General features: G+C 38.9%; 1 pseudogene; it reads left to right on the top strand.

Annotated features, from left to right (window-relative positions):
* Nucleotides 1–12694: 12694 nt before the first annotated feature.
* On the top strand, nt 12695–13544 carry LOC119046095 (E3 ubiquitin-protein ligase SIAH1-like; annotated as a pseudogene).
* Nucleotides 13545–13971: the final 427 nt, after the last annotated feature.

Here is a 13971-nt window from a genome sequence, read left to right on the forward strand (position 1 = left end):
ACTTAAACTTGAGTTAAATAATCACCATAGTCAATATTATTATCACATATACTTAAATAAAAGTTCATTGATGCATGCCTCCAAAGCAGGGACTGGTTACCAGGTTGCTGCCTTGTCAGAAACCTAGGAATTCTGTGTGCGTAGCTGATGTAGGTTTCCTCAAATTCTTCACCACAGTCACCTGGGATGTAGAAGCATCATTTACATTCCCTGAAAGTCAAAGCTGTGAAGCTCTTTGCTAAGATCTTATGTTATTTTCTAAGATCCTTCTGTGAGAAACCTGGGATTGGTACCAAGGTTGCTATCCCAAACCCCCTGACCTTATCTCCACTCCTTGGTCCCATAGCTGTCCCTTACAAGTCTAGGAGAGGGAGGAGAGATGTTATTCTACTGTTCTATGGCATGGTGTCACCTTAATACTCATGTTAAGTTCTAGAGACCTGGGTCAATATTCTTTTTCTCCCACCAACAAGCTTTGTTTTCCACATATATAAAAATTAGGGAGGTGGCCTGTGTCAACAGTTTATTTTATTTGTTCGCATTTTGTGATCTAAGAGCTGATGCTCAATTGTAGGGGAAAATTTGCCTGCAAGTCCCCCATCCATCATGGATGAAAATAACACTACCAAAATATGATCTGCTTGGGGAGGAAAGGTGGTCAATCTCTCACAGGAAAAGGACCAAGGGCCTCTTCCTCAAGGGTTTTATTAGGTTCATAATACACAGGAATACAGGTAAAGCTTATCAATTAATGCCAGGTGGCAAGGATCAAACAGTAGATAACATCTCAAAGAAATCTGAGGGCTTAATCTGAGTCAGTGTCTGTCAGGTAAGGGGGTTGCAAAACTTTGGGAGACATACTCATTTCCTGCTCAGACTCTTATCATATGAATGAAAGCATTCTTAGGGAAGTGGGCTTCACAGGATTTTACGAATTCTTTCTTAGGCTTGATCGCCCTGGAACCCACTCTAGCCAGCAAAGGACTGCACCACCCTCCCCATCATAGGTTTTTAGGCTTAAGTGGATTAGACCCAGGAAGTCTCAGACATAGAAATTGGAACTCAGGCTATGTCAGAATAGCCGGGGAACAAGGATCCATCACCCCCTCTTTGCTGCAGCCCCCTGAGTCCTTCCTTGAGGGCCTCCTAAGTGATTGTATCTGGCTTATGTTGCCACCCCCCCGGGAGGTCGTACCTGTCATTGTCTAACCGACCAAGCACTGGGGGCCAGAGATGGATGAAGCAGAAGCAGCAACAGCGTTCCTACCAGGTTGGCTCCCAGCCCAAAGGTCGCTCTCTCAGCCTTATCCATGTGGGGCGGTTAAAACTCCTGAAACCAGGCAAAGTGGTTCCTAACACTCAATTTTTGTTAAGGATTGAGTTTTGTCCCCCACAGAGATATGTGGAGTCCTAACCCCCAGTACCTTAGAATGTGAACTTATTTGGAGATAGGGAGTTTATTGAGGTAAAATGAGGACATAACCATAGCTTACTGAAAGGCTCTCTCCTCCTTCTATTGGGACATAATTGGAATAATTGTTTATGTAACCAAGGCCTTACCTTGAGTTATTTTGGTATACTCAAAAAAGGAGTCACCCAATTTATAGGTAGTTCGGGTAAAATCTGGTAGAGAGAGATTCTTGGCTGTGATTCCTGGCCTGAAGATAAGCAAATAATACAAGGTTTTAAAAAGCACATTCTGAGAGTCCTTATAAAACTTCCAGCAAAGCAAATTAAAAGAGACTTGTTTGGTAAATTAAATTTCTTGTTGCAGCTATGTAAATAATCAAACAAAGTCTAATGATACTAGTCTTATTTTGTGATCAAGAATAATCTCTCTCAGAGATTAATTTTATCAACAAAGGGAGATTGTAAAAAATATGCTTTGAAAGAAAATTATGTGTTGTTTGTAGTAGAACTTCTGATTTATCTCATTCTGATTCACTGGGAGCTATTTTATAACTCTGTGAATATAGAGCAATGAAATATTCTCTATAGACATGCAAATGAATTCTGTACTGGGAAGAACAACACTCCTAATCAGCAGAAAAGCTGTTTCTTTTTTATTTTAACATTCATTTCAATATTCTTGATAAATAAATATGTGTTTTGGATTCTTCTTTGAACAAGTTATAATATCTACTCAATTTTTTAAATTGCAAGTAGAATAGCCCTGGCTGGTATGGCTCAGTGGATTGAGTGCTGACCTGAGAACCAAAGGGTTGCTGGTTCAGTTCCCAGTCAGGGCACATGCCTGGGTTGTGGGCCAGGTCCCCAGTTTGGGATGTGAGAGAGGCAACCACACATTGTTGTTTGTCTCCCTCTCTTTCTCCCTTTCTTCCCCTCTCTCTAAAAATAAATAAAATCTTAAATTGCAAGTAAAATAAAATATTTAGGAAAAATTCATTCTATAAGTGTATGAGAATCATAATTTTACATTTTTCTGGAAATTATCCTCTGAAAATAACAGGAACAGACTCAAAGAAAAATGTGTATGAAATATATGAAGATAAATATAAATCTATATGGAGGTATGAATAGAGTCATCAACAAGCCTTCTTGGGTATGAAGACTCAAATGTGAATTTGCCTCTAACTAAATCTATAAAGGGGACAGGATGAAAGATGGTGAAGGGATTAACCAAAGAACATTTATGCACAATGCATGGACATGGACAACAAAATGGGTATTGACTCGGAGTGGGAAGAAGGTAGTGATGAGTGAAGGTAGGGAAAAAGAGAAAAAGTGGGAACAACTGTATAGCATAAACAATAAAACTAAAACTAAAAAATCTGTAAAGTCAATGCAACCCCACTACATGTTCTGATTTAAAATTTTTTAGATTGGGCCCTGTCTGGTGTGGCTCAGTAGATTGAGCATGGGTCTGCGAACCAAAGGGTGGCAGTTCAATTCCCAGTCAGGGCACATGCCTGGGTTGCAGGCCAGGTCCCCAGTAAGGGATGTGTGAAAGACAACCACACATTGATGTTTCTCTCCCTCTCTTTCTCCTTCCCTTCCCATCTCTCTGAAAATAAATAACTAAAATCTTCAAAAAAATTCTAAATTGGAAATTTTACTCTAATTTGAAAAAACAAAAAAACAAATCTAAAACATATTTGGAACACTACCAAAGGGAAGCAAAAAATTCTGAAAATACATAAAGAAATCAACTAACAGATTTAGTAAACAGGTTATAAAAGTAAGGTATATATGAAACTTAGAATATTATAAAAATGGAAAACAACTGAGAAAATATCTAAAAGCAAGCAACATTTTGAAACCGTGTTGAGTGTAATTTGAATAAAGACAAACCCTATCAAGTACCATTTGGGCAAGAAATACAAATTTTAGAGCATGTGTATAACAGAAGGGAAAAAAGAAAGAAAAGGGATACCCTGCAAGCTTACCCTGTGACTTAACAACTGTAAACTGCCAATAAAAAGAGGCACTTCCATTTATCCTTCATTTTATGAGTTCCCAAGACAATAAATAAACCCACTTTGGATCTGCCAATTGGGTTCTTCTTAATGGAGAATATCACTGATAGTGGGACACGATGGTCTATAGCTTCACAATAAAGGCTACTATGGAGCTGAATCTTCTTAGCAATGTCTCAGCAAGGAAACAGAAGATAAAAACAGAAACTGGTGATAATTTTAGAACTGAATAACACAATGACTGAAATAAAATTTTCCATAAACAGGCTCAACAGTGGAATAGAGATGGCAGAAAATCATTCTGCAAATAGGTAGAACAGCTGTCCTAACAAGCTCCAAGAAGCATATTGACATTATTTTTCTTGTTCAGGCATTTTAAGCTCTTCTTGGAAGAGGCAAAATCACTACTCAAGGCATTAGGACAACAGCTTTCTTTTTGATAAATTGGTATGAGTTAAAGAATGAGGTAAGGCGATTATATAGGGATTGTATTTAAATGAGATTCAGAAATAGATGTGAATGCTGATTGAATTAGTAACAATAGAAGTTCTCGGATAAATGTGCAACCTCAAGGTCAACTTTGTATGGCATGCTTAAATTGACATTGGCCAATTTGTAAGCAAATCAGAGAACAAATTGATGGTCACCATATGGAATAGGGATTGTGGGATGGGTGAAAAAGGCAGAGAGATAAAGAAGTACAAATGAAAGTTATAAAAATAATCACAAGGATGTAAATATAGTCAATCATAACTATGGTGTCATATGGGTACTAGACTTATAAAGGTGATCACTTTTAATATATATAAATACCTAATCACTAGGTTGTACCAATACACATGAAACTAATATTGTATGTCAGATATAATTGAAAAAATAATTAATTAGCTTATTTATTTATGCTATTACAGTTGTTCTTGCTTTTTCTCCCCTTCCCCACCTCCACCCGGCCCTACCCTCTCTCCTCTCTAAATCAATCCTCATATTGTTTTCTGTGCTCATGGGTCGTACACAAATGTTCTTTAGTTAATCCATTCATCATCTTTTATCCTGCTGACCCCTCTTGCAGTCTTGTATTTATCCTTTTGTTGGTACATTGTTCATTAGTTTATTGTGTTCATTACATTCCACAAATAAGTGAGATCGTGTGGTACTTGTCTCTCACTGACTGGAGTAATTCGCTTGTCATAATATTCTCCAGGTCTATCCATGCTTTCATAAAATGTAGGCGTTTATTCTTTATTACTGCTGCATAGTATTCCATTGTGTAAATGCACCACAACTTTTAAAAATATATTTTATTGATTATGCCATTACGGTTGTCTCATTCTCCCCCTTCATTCCCCTCCACCCTGCACACACCCTTCCCCACCATTCCCCCCCTTTAGTTTATGACCATGTGTCTCAAGTTCTTTAGATTCTATATTTCCCCTACTATTCTGGCCCTCCCCCCTACCTATTTTCTACCTATCATCTATGCCACTTATTTTCTGTACCTTCTCCTCCCTTCTCCTCCTCCCACTCCCCTGTTGCTAACCCTCCATGTGATCTTCATTTCTATGGTTCTGCTCCTGATCTAGCTGTCCTCTTAGTTTGCTTTTGTTTTAGGTGTGGTTCTTAATAACTGTCAGTTTGCTGTCCTTTCACTGTTCATATTTTTTATCTTCTTTTTCTTAGATAAGTCCCTTTAACATTTCATATAATAAGGGCTTGGTGATGATGAACTCCTTGAATTTGATCTTATCTGAGAAGCACTTGATCTGCCCTTCCATTCTAAATGAAAGCTTTGCTGGATAGATCAATCTCGGTCATAGGTCTTTGGATTTCATGACTTGGAATACCTCTTTCCAGCCCCTTCTTGCCTGCAAGGTCTCTTTTGAGAAATCAGCTGACAGTCTGATGGGAACTCCTTTGTGGGTGACTGTCCCCTTATCTCTTGCTGCTTCTAGGATTCTCTCCTTCATTTTAATCTTGGCTAATGTAATGACAATGTGCCTTGGTGTGTTCCTTCTTGGGTCCAATTTCTTTGGGACTTTCTGAGCTTCCTGGATTTCCTGGAAGTCTATTTCCTTTGCCAGAATGGGGAAGTTCTCCTTAATTATTTGTTCAAATAAGTTTTCCACTCATGCCTGTTACTCTTCCCCTTCTGGTATCCCTATAATTTGGATGTTAGAACGTTGAAAGATGTCCTGAAGGTTCCTAAGCCTCTTCTCATTTTTTTGAATTCTTGTTTCTTCATCCTTTTCTGTTTGGTCATTTTTTTCCTCCTTTTGGTCCACTCCCTTGATTTGAGTCCCAGTTCCCTTTCCATTACTATTGGTTTCCTGTGTGTTTCCCTTCATTTCAATTAGTTTAGCCTTCATATGTTCCTCTAATTTGTGACTAAAATCAACCAGTTCTGTGAGCATCCTGATCATCAGTGTTTTGAACTGTGCATCTGAGATTTTGGCTATTTCTTCGTCACTTAGAGTTATTGGCTCTGGGGCTTTGAGCTATTCTTCTTGAGCCATAATGTTTTGCTGTAGTTGTGCCTGTTAGGTATGAGGAGCAGAGCCTTGGGTGTTCACCAGGGCAGGGCCACCCAGGTTGCTGGTTTGTGATGCTGTATGTGGGGGCAAGGTCAGAGAGGGACAATAGCAGTCCCTCTGCTGCTTCCCACCTCTAGGGCCTGCGAGGTCTGTCTCAGTCTCACTGCTCACTCCTTCACCGGTTTATCTGCGCACAAATGTGTGACCGTGGTCAGTCCTCAGTGGGTCCGCCAGCTGCTACTCTACACCTGGGATCTGCCCACTGCCTGCGTGCCTGGGTCGTGTGCCTGGGTTGGTCCAGTGGATCTTTCCTGCCTGACCCTGCTCTGCTGCTGGCTCTGCCCCTCTTACTGGTTTGGCTGAAGGGTTCGTTGTTGTCAGACTTCAGTATAGTTCAATTTTCTGTGGTTTGGCTACATTTTTGTTGCTAAAACTTTGTTGTTTTTAAACTTGGTTGTGAGAGAAGGCAGAGTGTTTCCACCTATGCCTCCATCTTGGTGGAAGTCCCCCAATTGCTCTGCACCACAACTTTTTTATTCATTTATCTTTTGATGGGCACTTCGGCTGTTTCCAGAGCTTGGTTATTGTAAATAGTGCTGTATTGGTGTTTCAGGATTCTATGTTGTATTTTTTTGCTGATTAGTTGAGCATTTTTCACATATTTATGGGCTATCTGTATATCCTCTTTGGAGAAGTGTCTACTTAGGTCTTTTGCTCATTTCTTAATTGAATTGTTCTTTTCCTGATGTTGAGTTGTATTAGTTCTTTGTATATTTCGGAAATTAAACCCTCATCAGATGTGTCATGGGCAAAAAAGTGTTCCCCTTCAGATCAGGAACAAGACAGCTATACCTACTTTCACCACTCATATTCAACATAGTTCTGGAAGTCCCAGCCATGGCAATCAGACAAGAAGAAATAAAAGGCATTCAAATTGGAAAAAAGGAAGTAAAAGTATAATTATTTGAAGATGATATGGTATTGCATTTAAAGTTGTTATGGAACAGCAATTGGGGTCTTGCTGTCCACCACCACCATCTAGGCAAAGTTCTGGAAGAAAAGTTTTGGTAATAAAGGAAAGGAGTCTTTGTTCAAAAATTACACAATTTTGGAAATAATAGCTTTCCCCATGCATTAGTCACTTAAACCTATCAAGTAAGGCTAAACTCTTTAACTCTTTAGTTATAGCTCTAATCACTTAAACCTATCAATGAAGGCTAAACTCACATCTGAGTTCTTGTACTATTCCCACTGTTAGTTCTTAATTATCCTGTTTCTAAAGGGATAGTTTACAAACTAAAACAGCATAAGATACAAAAGCTATACAATTTTAGAAGAATAGCAGGCTTCTGCCTCAGAGCCCATCCCCTCTAGAACACCCAAAGAAAAATAACCGTGCATCCCCCTGCTAGGCCAGCCCAACCCTAGGTGGTGCCCCAAGTTCCTTCCCATCCAAATACCATCCATGGGGAAATGCAGGCAGCTACAGCATAATCATCCAGGCATCTTCGAGGAAAAAAGAGCCAGAGATCCAGCCTCTGCCATTTTAAAAATATATATTTTATTCATTATGCTATTACAGTTGTCCCATTTCCTTACCTTTAATCCCCTCCACCCTGCACACCCCTTCCTGCCCACATGCCCCCATTTTAGTTCATGTCCATGGGTCATACATATAAGTTCTTTGCCTTCTAAATTTCCTATACTATTCTTAACCACCCCCTATCTTCTACCTACCATTTATGTTACTTCTTCTCTGTACCTTTTCCCCCTCTCTCCCCACCCACTCTCCTGCTGATAACCCTCCATATCATCTCCATTTCTGTGATTCTGTTAATGTTCTAGTTTTTTGCTTATTTAGTTTTTGTTTTTGTTTTAGGTTCAGTTGTTAGTAACTCTGTGTATGTTGTTATTTTACTGCTCATATTGTTATCTTCTTTTTCTTAGATAAATCTCTTTAACATTTCATATAATAAGGGCTTGGTGATGATGAGCTCCTTTAACTTGACCTTATCTGGGAAACACTTTATCTGCCCTTCCATTCTAAATGATAGCTTTGCTGGATAAAGTAATCTTGGATGTAGGTCCTTGCCTTTCATAACTTGGAATACTTCTTTCCAGCCCCTTCTTGCCTGTAAGGTTTCTTTTGAGAAATCAGCTGATAGTTTTATGGGCACTCCTTTCTAGGTAACTGTCTCCTTTGGTTTTGCTGCTTTTAAGATTCTCTCCTCATGTTTAATTTTGACCAGTATAATTATGATGTGCCTTGGTGTGTCCCCCCTTGTGTCCCACTTCTTTGGAACTCTCTGAGCTTCCTGGAATTCCTGGAAGTCTAGTCCCTTCACCAGATTGGGAAAGTTTTCTTTCATTATTTGTTCAAATATATTTTCAATTTTTTTGCTTTACTGTTCTCCTTCTGGCATCCCTATGATTGGATGTTGGATCATTTAAAATTATCCCAGAGGTTCTAAAGCTTCTCCCCATTTTTTGGAATTTGTGTTTCTTCATTTTGTTCCAGTTGAATGTTTATTTCTTCCTTCTCCAAATTGTTGATTTGAGTACCAGTTTCCTTCGCATCTCTGTTGGCTTTGTGTATATTTTCCTTTATTTCAATTTGCATTGCCCTCACATCTTCCTTTATTTTGCATCTGTACTCAATCAGTTCTGTGAGCATCCTGATTACCAGTGTTTTGAATTGTGCATCTGATAGGTTGGCTATCTCTTCATCACTTGGTTGTATTTTTTTTCTGAAACTTTGATCTGTTCTTTCATTTGGGCCAGTTTTGTCTCTGGGCATGCCTTTTATGTAGTAAGGGATGGAGCCTTAGGAGTTCACCAAGGCAGGGCAACCATGTCACTGTGTTGTGATGTTTTATGTGGGGGAGGGGTCTGAGAGGGAACAATGGCGCTTGCTCCATTCTCTGCTGGTTTTTAGTCACTTTCCCCATTACCCACAATCAAATCGGGCCCTTCTGGTGCTGATTCCCAGGTGGGTGGGCTTGTGTACATTCTGGGACCCTATGGGTCTTTCCGACAAACTCTCTTGTGAAGCTGTGAGTTTCTCCCACTGTCGCATCAACCTCCACAGGTGTTTGCAGTCAGGGGTTTGAGGCTTTATTTCCCCATGCTGGAAATCTGGGGTGCTTGGTCTGTCTCACCCCCCAATTGTTCCTACCAATTTATCTGCATGCAAATGTGGGACCACCCAGTCTGCACTCTGCCACCTTGCAGGGTCTGCCAGCTGCTGTCTTGCTGCAAGTCCTCTCTGCTGGGCTGCTTGTCTGTGCCCTTCCTACTGGTCTGGATGAATGTTTCCTCTTTAACTCCTTGGTTGTCAGACTTCCATACAGTTCAATTTTCTGTCAGTTCTGGTTTTTTGTTTTTAAATTTGTTGTTGTCTTTCTTTTGGTTGTGTGAGGAGTCATAGTGTGTCTACCTATGCCTTCATCTTGGCCAGAAGTCTTGCCCTTTTTATTTTAAATCTTCTGGGCCATAATTGGATGAGTTTTAGAGGCTATCAGCTTCCCAGCCAATTCTGTCCTAGACTATTTTCTATTGCTGGGCAACCTCCTCCTATGGCCCTTTCCTACTCCTCCCCAATGATGTGAACACATTTTTCTGTATCAAAGTGATTAAAGCAAGACCTGTCCAGCAAAGCTATCATTTAGAATTGAAGGACAGATAAAGATTTTCTCAGGCAAGAAAAACCTAGTGAAGTTCATCATCACCAAACCAGTATTATATAGATTGTTAAAGGATCTTGTTTAAGAAGAAGAGGCCATGGCTGGTGTGGCTCAGTAAATTGAGTGCCCACCTGTGAACCAAAGGGTCACTAGTTTGATTCCCAGTTAGGGCACAAGCCTGAGTTTCAGGCCAGGTTCCCAGTGGGGGCCATGTGGGAGGCAACCACAGACTGATGTTTCCCTCCCTCTCTTTCTCCCTCCCTTCCCCTCTCTCTAAAAATAAATAAAATCTTAAAAGATAAGAAGAGGATAAAAAATACAAACAATATCATGGCAATAAATACATATCTATCAACAATTGAATATAAAAAAACAAAATAAACAAGCAGAACAGAAACAGAATGACAGATACAGAGAATTATTTGATGGCAGCCAGATGGGAGGGGATCAGGGAGATGGATAAAAAAGGTCAAGGGGTTAAGAAGAACAATGGTGTGAGTATTGTCTGAGGGAGTGGGGGAAGGGCTGGTAGAGGGGGCCAAAAAGGGAAATTTGGGACAAGTGTAATAGGATAAAGAATAAAATATAACTTACAAAATAAAAAACTATCCTGAATGACCAAAAAAAAAAAAAAACCACCTAAAGACTCCATGAAAAAACTACAAGATCTAGATCTAGTAAATGAATTCAACAAAGTGGCAGGATATGAAATCAATACCCAGAAATCAATGGAATTTTTATACACCAATAATGAGCTATCAAAAAGAGAAAGTAAAAAGTCTACTATCATTTACAATTGTAACAAAAAATATAAAGTACCTAGTAATAAATTTAACCAAGGAGGTAAAAGACCTGAACTTGGAAAACTATAGGACATTGAAGAAAGAAATTGAGGAAGATACAAATAAGTGGAAGCATATGCTATATTTATGGATTAGAAAATTAACATCATTAAAATGTTCATTCTACCAATCTACCTAGAGCAACTATACATTCAACACAACTCCTATTAAAATACCAATGGCATATTTCAAAGAACTAGAACAAATATTCCAAAAATTTATATGGAACCTAAAAAGACTCCAAATAGCCTCAACAATCTTGGGAAAGAAGAACAAAGGTGGTGGTATCACAACTTCTGATATTAAACTATATGATAAGGCCAATGTAATAAAAACAGCCCAGTACTGGCATAAGAACAGACATATAGATCAATGGAACAGAGCAGAGAGCCCAGGAAGAAACCTATGCCTTTAGGATTAATTGATATTTGATACATGTGGCAAGAGCATACAATGGAGCAAAGACAGTCTTTTCAATACGTGGGGTTGGTAAAACTGGACAGCTGCATGCAAAATAATGAAAGTAGACCACCATTTTACACCAAACACAAGAATAAATTAAAAATGGATAAAAGACTTAAATGTAAGTCATGAAACCATAAAAATCATAGAAGAAAACATAGGCAGTAAAATCTTATATATCTCAGGTATCAATATTTTTGTTGATTTATCTCCTAGGGCATTGAAAACAAAGGAGAAAAATAAACAAATAGGACTACATCAAATGAAAAATAAATTTAAAAAAAATTATTAAACAAATCACAACATATCCCCAATTGTTCAAAGTACCTCCTAGTAAGGAATTTACTTCCAAGAATGCTAGAATTATTTAAATTGAAAATTATATAAGTATAATTTACATGAATAAAGTAAAAGATAAAAAACATTTTCATATCAAAAGTTGTTAAAAGAAGATCAGCTAGCTGGGGAGGGCTGGGGTGTAGTCTGGGATGGGGCTAAAAGGCAGAAAACTGTACTTGAACAACAATTAAAATAAAAATAAATGAATAAAAAATTTTTAAAACTTGCTAAAACAGCACATGTTAATGTTTTATATTCCTTTTTTAAATTTTTATTTTATTTTAACTGTTGTTCAAGTACAGTTTTCTGTCTTTTACTCCCATCCTAGCCCATCCCCCCAGTCCTCCCCACCTCCTTCCCATTTCCACCCCTCCTTGTTTTTATCCATGTATCCTTTACACTTGTTCCTGTAAACTCTCCCCTTTTTCCTCTGAAATTATCTTCCCTCTCCCCTCTGGTCACTGTCAGCCTGTTCTCAATTTCAGTGTTTTGGCTTATATTTCTTATATTATCAAAGATGATTAGAAAAATAAGTATTTCTTTTAAATAGATAGACTTCAAAAGAGTGCGGTATCATGTGTGCTGAAGAAATGCTAATACCATGCCTCTTAGAGTCAATGTGACAAGATAATTTTATGTCAGCATTATTATTTGAAAGAATATGCATATTATGCAACTGATATTTAAAATGATTCAACCACTAACAAAGACCAAAAAAAGCTCCAGATATTTTGTTACTAATGCAATTGTGCAATTGGACCAACTGAAAATATTTAGCCTCTTTTTCAATATATGTCCCAAATATTGCATGTAACACATGAATACTAGACAATTATTCATTGTTTATCTGAAGTTCAAATTTCACTGGGTAGTCTGTACTTTTATTTGCTAAATCAAGCAGACATAATTACATGATACCATAAAATCATATGAAAAATGTATTGTTCTAAAATGAAGCAATATACACAAAAAAGGGGCCATATACTAAACATGAAAAGTTCAGGGGAGGCATGTATGGTAAGCCTTACAAAAATCAGAGACCAAAAGTAACCTCAAAGGATGTTCTAAATATAAAATTTCCAAACTAAAAGTGGATCGCAAAGGGTAGTCACGTCCTAGGCCTGTAGTTTCCTTTTAAAATGTCAATATTTACCTAAGGTGTGTCTGGAAGACTCCAACATTGCAGTGGCTGCAGAGTCCAGTGGAGAAACCCAGGCGGCCATTGCAGGGGTTGCGCTCTCCAGTTGGCAGGAGCGGTGGCGGCAGTGGCAGAGTCCAGAGTGTATGGCGGATGTCTGCACAGGGAAGAGCTGGTGGTGCTTCCTGAGGTGGCCTGGATTGGCAGCAGCCACAGAGAGCATGTGAGCAGGGCCAGGGTGGAGGCGTGCTCTCTGCCCACAGAAATGAGCCTGAGCTGGGAGACTGAAACAGAGTTACTTTTTAGGAACTTCAAGTGCACACCATCTCACAAGATGCCCTCCCTGAGAGGCACAACTACCTACAACAATGACTTGGCTGGTATTTTTGAATGCCCTGTCTGCTTTGATCATGTGCTACCACCTATTCATTCTTCAGTGTCAGAGTGTCTTGTCTATAAGCAACTGTTGCCCAAAGCTCATGTCTTGTTCAACCTGCTGGGGCCCAGTGGGACCATTTTGCAACTTGGCTGTGGAGAAAGTGGCCAATTCAGTACTTTTCCTTTGTTAATATGCATCTTCTGGATGTGAAACAACTCTGCCACACAGAAAAAAAGCAGACCTTGAAGAGCTCTCCGAGTTTCACCCTTGCTCCTGCTTGTGCTGGGTTGAGGGCGGGGTTCCTGTAAGTGGCAAGGCAGGTTGGATGCTGTCATTCCTCAACTGATGCATCAGCACAAGTCCATTACAACCCTGCAGGGAAAATATATCATTTTCCTTGCTATAGAAATCAGTCTTCCTGGTGTTGTGGACTGGGTGATGATGAAGTCCTGTTACGGCTTTTACTTCATGTTAGTCTTAGAGGAACAGGAAAATTATGGTGGGCACCAGCAGTTATTTGCCATTCGACAGCTGATAGGAACATGCAAGCAAGCTGAAAGTTTTGCTTATAGACTTGAGCTAAATGGTCATAGGCAGCAATTGACTTGGAAAGCTACTCCCCCCAATTCATGAGGGAATTGAAACAGCCATTATGAATTGTGACTATCTATTCTTTGATACCAGTATTGCAGAAAATGGCAATTTGAGCATAAATCTATCTATTTCCATGTGTTGAAAGGCAATCAAACATCTTCCGGCCAGTGTATAAAAGCATTTCATTCAATCTCACAGGGAATAGGCACCCATCTGTCTGACAACCTGAAACTTTTGGCAGGTGGAAGCTAGTCACATGAAGGTAAATAAAATAAAACTCTTAAGAGGAGGCACCTGCATGTAGTACCACCAATATATTTAAAATAGGTTAACAGTAAATCACAGAAAAATGTTTTGTATTAAGAAATGAAGCATTGTCAAATAATTCTAAATTTGTGTTTGTTGTAGATTGAGTGTAGTGTTAAAAATATTGGGTTTTGTTTTGTTTTGTTGCTTTTCTGTGTGTGTGTGTGCATGCATATGTGTGTTTGGGTTTTTTTTTAATGGACAAGCTATGTTGAATGGTCTTGGCTCACTGCTTTCCCCCTTTTTAAATTAAATCCATTGGG

This window comes from Artibeus jamaicensis, unplaced genomic scaffold (assembly GCF_021234435.1).
Source record: "Artibeus jamaicensis isolate MK-2021 breed Jamaican fruit bat unplaced genomic scaffold, CSHL_Jam_final scaffold_461, whole genome shotgun sequence".
Lineage (NCBI taxonomy): Eukaryota > Metazoa > Chordata > Mammalia > Chiroptera > Phyllostomidae > Artibeus > Artibeus jamaicensis.